The 6,000-nt window shown below is 44.1% G+C and overlaps 1 protein-coding gene across 15 annotated transcripts in view; it reads right to left on the reverse strand.

Annotated features, from left to right (window-relative positions):
• zmiz1a (zinc finger, MIZ-type containing 1a) overlaps positions 1-5,666 on the reverse strand; it is a 445,305-nt gene extending 439,639 nt beyond the window's left edge. For 9 of the 15 annotated variants that reach the window (XM_087982376.1, XM_087982384.1, XM_087982370.1 and 6 more), the window contains exon 1: positions 5,511-5,665. The gene's annotated coding sequence lies outside the window, so the exon portion shown is untranslated. Of the gene's footprint in view, positions 1-5,506 lie in introns of all 15 variants that reach the window. The other 6 variants (XM_087982374.1, XM_087982371.1, XM_087982364.1 and 3 more) reach the window with 3 other exon arrangements.
• Between the last annotated feature and the right edge of the window lie 334 nt (positions 5,667-6,000).

Below are 6,000 nucleotides of genomic sequence, written 5' to 3' on the forward strand. Positions count from 1 at the left end.
TAAGATGGACAATGCACCTAACCTGCACCTCATTGGATAGAGGGAGGAAACCCACATAGACAGGGGGAGAACACGTCAGCTCCATACAGACAGAGTCACCCGAGCGTGGAATCAAACCTGGGTCCTTGATGCTGTGAGGCAGCAATGTGAACTACTGAGCCACCCACTTGAAGGGGTTTTGGCACTAAGCCCTACATCTGCTGATGTTTCAGATTTGGTTGTTTTCAGGAAACATCAGTTCCTGCATCTTTGGGTACGGAAAAGTTAAAACATTGACAATTCCCCATTGACGAGGTCCATTGGAGGTACTGAGGGCCCAACATTTTACCAAGACTATTGCGTTGAACGTTATGCTAAGTTTCAGGCAGCAGTCAGGCTTACCTAGTGGGCTGGGGCAACTTGGTGCGATTGAAAGACAGGAAAAAGTAGCTTGATCAAAGAAAGAAGGATCTCAGACTGAATTGCGACTCAACCTGGAGATGGCAGATTAAAACCAGGACAACAGCTACAGCACTGCACTGAGCAGAAATAAAGTCATCCATCTTTCCCACTCTCAATGGCTTCCATTGCAAAATGCCTGCAAACAACAGAAAAGCTATAAATCAAGAGCTTACATGTTTCAAAAGGATTTGCTCGAGAATACTGCTGGATTCTAAAGGCAATTATTTTCACCTGTTTCCCCCTATTTCTCTGGTCATGGAGGTTTCTGGATCTGAACTTGTCTGCACCCCTTCTTGTCCAGGAGATAGTGCTTGCTGTGTGACCAAACCACCTGTTGACAAGACCGAATGGAACCAATTCCAATTGAATCCACACCTGTTCTTTCGCTGTGTAACCACGTTATCCACAAATTCAGGAGAGGCATCAGAAACAGTAATTGATCATTCTCCATCACTTTCTCATGTACAGTTGTTTATCCATGGATCGCACTGAAAATCAGATATCTGCAGGTTCAGGGACCCACTAGAAGTGCGAGCCCATAATCTAGATTGATAGGTCGGTGCAGTTCTGAGGGGATGCTGAATTATTGGAAGGGTCACATGTCAAACAGAAAGCCAGTCTGTTCTCTCAGGAGGATGGACAACATCCGTTGCAATAATTTATGGAAAGCAAAGGTTTTATTCCCAATGTTCCGGTCAATATTTATCCCTCATTTAGCTTTATTAAGGGACATTAGACATGTGCTGATGACCAGCTATTTGTTGAACCTTGCTCTGCCCATATAGTTACAAAGGAAATGCAGCAGCCAGTGACCACACTTGGAAAAAGTACTACAGTATGCCCTGACGTGATAAAAGAGGGGATAGAAATCCAAACCTTTCTTTAGTAACAAACTCAGAACCCAAACAACCACCAAGCTAAAATCAACACATGCCTGAACAAAAGTTGGGAACGTAACCGAACTCAATGGCACATCACATGATCCAGCTACCCACTAAGATACAGGAAGCAAGTGGGAGCAGCTTGAATTACAATATTACAAATATCATCATCATTAGACAATACTTATAGTATTGTGCAATTCAACATCATTGGATCATACTTCATGCCAGAAATCTTATTATCTTTCCAAGCTGTCTTCCATTCACCCAGATAGCTCCTAGAATTTTTTTATTGAATTCAAACTTCACAATCTGTCTTCTTGGGATTTGAACTCTCACCTCCAGAACATTAGCTTGGGATTCTGTATTGCTAGCCCAGTATCATGACCACTATGCCAGCACCTCCCCCAATATCTCCTATTAATCTAGCAATCAACATATCAGAAGACATTACTTCAGTCCATGGTAATACATATGCAGCTATCATGAGGCTGAAATCAATTCTGAAGAGTCATCGCTGGAAAAAACAACACTCACTTTGCTTTCTGTACACAGATGCTGTCAGGCTTGCTGAGTTTTTCCAGCAACTTGTGTTGTTGTTTCTGATTTCCAGTATCAACAGCTTCCCCCCCCCCCCTGTCATTTCACTGGTCAATTTCTCAACAAAGACTGATGGGGGAGAAATACCTTGAATCTGTAAACCGTATTCTCCAACATACCAGATGGTCAGAGGATAAATTACAGGCATCTTTATGTCAGCCCTTCATCAGGTTAGATCTGAAGTGAATGCTCGTGATTTCACTACTTGCGCACACATTGACCCCGAAACAACTTGGAATACCACAGACATCTGTACCTGACCTGCAGCCATCTGTTATTTCCCTGTATTTTCAGAAACAGGTTTTGCTATTCCAACATTCGCCATTCATTATAATCGGACAAATGGCCATATTATTCACAAGTCACACGTGGGCCCTGATATTCCAGGACCTGCCCATTTGCTAATGAGATACCATTCCATGTTAGATCATCTCTCCATTCACTTTGAACCACTGTCATCCACTTATCATCACTATCCTGTGACTTGCCACATCATGGTCAGTCACCATCCATAACAGACAAGACCAACGTCACCTATAACAGAGCACAGACCCATTCATACCTCAGAAAAGTAACCAACAAAATCAAAGACTCTTCCCACTTCTGTTATACTGTCTTCCATCGGGCAGAAGAGCTAAAAGTTTGTATACACGTATGATGGGATACAAAAACAGTTTCTTCACTGTTGTCATCAGACTTTTGCACAGACCTCTCAAGTGTTAATGTTGATCTCTCTCTCTCTCTCTCTCTCTGTCCCTTCTCTGCAGCTGTAACACTGTGTTCTGCCCTCTGTTCTGCTACCCTGATGCACTTCGTATGGCACAATCTGCCTGCACAGCACACAAAACAACACTTTTCACTGTACATCAGTACAGTGGATAAATATATGGACGGAAGTGGAATAGTGAAGGATAGATGGACTTCAAATTGTTGCACCAACCTGTGGAACATCAAGGGCTGAAGGGCCTGTACTGTGCTGTAATGTTCTACATGTGACAGCAATAAATCCATCCACCCATAACATCCATCGCTTCTCATTCCTGATGATTTACTCATTTACAGCACAGAAATAGGCCATTTGGCCCAACTTATCTATTCTGGTAATCATCTTCCACACAAGTCTCCTTCCAATCCAAAGATGTGCGGGTTAGGGTGAATTGGCCATGCTAAATTGGCCATAGCATTAGGTGCATTAGTCAGAGGGGAATGGGTCTGGGTGGGTTACTCTTTGGAGGGTCGGTGTGGACTGGTTGGGCCTGTTTCCACACTGTAGGGAATCTAATCTAATCAATCTAGCCTTCACATCAGCTCTGATGAAGAGGCAACTTGACTTGAAACATTAGCTTGCTCTCTCCCCACAGATGCTGCCTGACTTGCTGGGATTTCCAGCTTTTTTTCTTCAGTACAAATTCCAGCATCTGCATTAATTTGCTCCGACTTAATCTAATCCTGTCAACATATCTTTCCACCAACTACTTCCATTCTCTGATCATTGGAACAAACAGACTGACTGATTGCTTGACACTGCCTACCTGGAAAATGCTCAGAAAGACCATTTGTGGTTTCAATCCAGGACTACACTGAATTCCTAACTACCATGCAGGACTTTTCAGTTACTCATAGTGCAACAAAAGCCTATTTTAGAAACTTAAGTTTTGCTTTTGAACAACAGCCTTAAGTACTGTGTTCGAATACAAATCCCAGTTATGGCCCCCTCCCATCACAGTCCTGTCATAGATGTAAAGCCTTCATCATATGGGACGGTACAGCTCACAATATTGTGATCCTGAGCCTTGCACTGGGAAATTGCACAACAGTTTGGAGCAAGTTACTCTTCATGTTGCACACTTATGTTGGAGACACGGATTCACACGTGCTTTACTGCAGGTTTCAGTGGCATGGAGTGTCTTTTGTTTAACATTTGGCGTTTCAACATTCACGATTTGTGGAGGTCAAAGCAGAACTTCCAATGCCAGTACTTACGTCCCCAGTCAGGGCAGCTCAGATGATAGGTACTGTTTAAAGAAACAACACCCTTCAACCACTCCATTTCTGCTACCCCAGTGCTTGTTCAACCCAGGCACGCTATCGTCTACACTGTTTCACAATGATTCCTATTCTGAACTCGACTGGACAGTTCACACACACACACACACACAAAAACACAGGCAGCGCCCAGAAAATACCTGGGGTCATACAAACTACCCTCGCCTTCTCCCTCCCAACAATCTCTCATGAAAGCTTTGATCGAGCATTTGTTAAACCTGCCAAGTTAAATCCCTCTCTCGCATGTCACTGAATTCAAAATGCAGTCAGTCAATCAGCACATCAGGTTCACAGAGGCCTGGAGTAGTAAGATTTCTCTCTGACACTTAATATTCAGTTCACTGTTGGGACACTACAAATCGCCCCAAACAAAAGAGGAAATTAAAAAGTCAACAATAATCTCAGAAACTCAATCGTCTTCTCTTTTGTAAAGAAAAAACAACAAAAACGTACCCTGTGCAATAACAGTTTCAAATTAATGGGTAAACTCATTTTAGTAAATGATACCAGCTAACATCAAAATGCTTAAGACACAATGGTTTCAAAACTAAATGCAGAGGTGTGCTGCAAAACAAATTTCCTAGATCATCTCTCTTTTCAGATCTGGATTTAGTGTTTTCGCCCTAATCAGGTTATTTTGATTTACCTCATCACATTCTTAAGATTTTGCATTTCCCCCCCCCCCCCCCCGTAGCAAATTGACAGCAAAAATAATGGCTTTCCTCTCCACTTTCCCCTTTTCAACAGTCAGCCGCAAAATATCCCCTCCCCTTTCATGCTCACAATGGTTAGAAAGCAGAACTGGCCAGTTTTAATGTGCCTCCTCGCTCTCGCTCTCTCTCTCTCTCCCTGCGTTAACTGCCATTGCTTCCTGGACAAATACACAGGGGAACTCGTTCCTTCTGCTCTGTAGAGGCCCTGGTGCTGTATCCACTAGCTGTCCTGTCCACAGACTAGCAACGGGGGGGGGGGGGGGAACAGAGTGAGAGAAACCACGCTCCCTTTCCATGATTCTTTTTTTCAAAGCAAGGCTTAACTCGCCAACTATCTATCTATCAGATACTAACCGTATTCCCGAGATTTTCCCCTCTCCCGTCTCCCTCCTCCCCACCACCACACACAAAGTGGCTTAAACCCAGATCAAACACTTTTACCCCTTTCGCTTCACTCTCCGAAGCTCTCCCCAGCGCAAGGGAGGGACTTAGCGAAGGAAAACATCACACCGAATTCTCTCTTGTCCCTCACCGTGCCAACAAGAAGAGAGAGAAAAAAAACAGCCAGGAATCCGGCGTGAATTCTACAGATATCCACAAATCCAGCCACTGCAAAAAAAATATAAAAAGGGGATGGGGGTGGAAGGAAGGAGAGGGTGGGGGGATTAAAACACACACATACATACCGTCTCCCTAACCGGTCTCTCTATCTGCTACCCCCATTGTTTCATTTCAGAGCCCCACTTACAGGAAGCAACCGCTCCTCTAGTCCAGCAGAAGAGACAAAAAAGGTGTGAAATCCCAAGAAATTGACATGAAACTTACTTACGGAATGAAACAGCCCGGAACGAGAAATTCCCTTTGCGGAGGCCTCTTTATTTCTCTGCTTCGTTTGTCCCCAGTTTTTAAAAAAGGGAGAGAGAGAGAGAGAGAGAGAAAAACCGACTGATGTTAGTGCGTGAGTCAGTGAATCAACTAGCATACAGGGGAGCAAGTTGAAGTGTCAAATTACATTGGCTAGTCTATTACCAAAGGGCCATACTTGAGGGATGTTAGGAAAACGTGTCCCAGATCTCCGGCACACCGCCCAGGCGCCGGGAAGAGGACTCAGTAACCGTGCATTATCTCTGACACACTCCTGTCCTTCAGTCAAACAGACAGGGCGATGTGCAACACACACACACACACACAACCCCCGGCAGTGCTCTGGAGTCTGTCAGCAGGCAGAAGTTAAGGGCTTCAAATGAAGACGGCTGAGAGAAAATCGCGGCGGAATGCAACATGGAATAGCCGATGGATTTTCTACCCAAAAAAAAAAC

Source organism: Chiloscyllium plagiosum, unplaced genomic scaffold (assembly GCF_037043375.1).
Source record: "Chiloscyllium plagiosum isolate Xiang-an unplaced genomic scaffold, Cpla_swu_hap1 HiC_scaffold_43, whole genome shotgun sequence".
In the NCBI taxonomy this organism is placed as follows: domain Eukaryota; kingdom Metazoa; phylum Chordata; class Chondrichthyes; order Orectolobiformes; family Hemiscylliidae; genus Chiloscyllium; species Chiloscyllium plagiosum.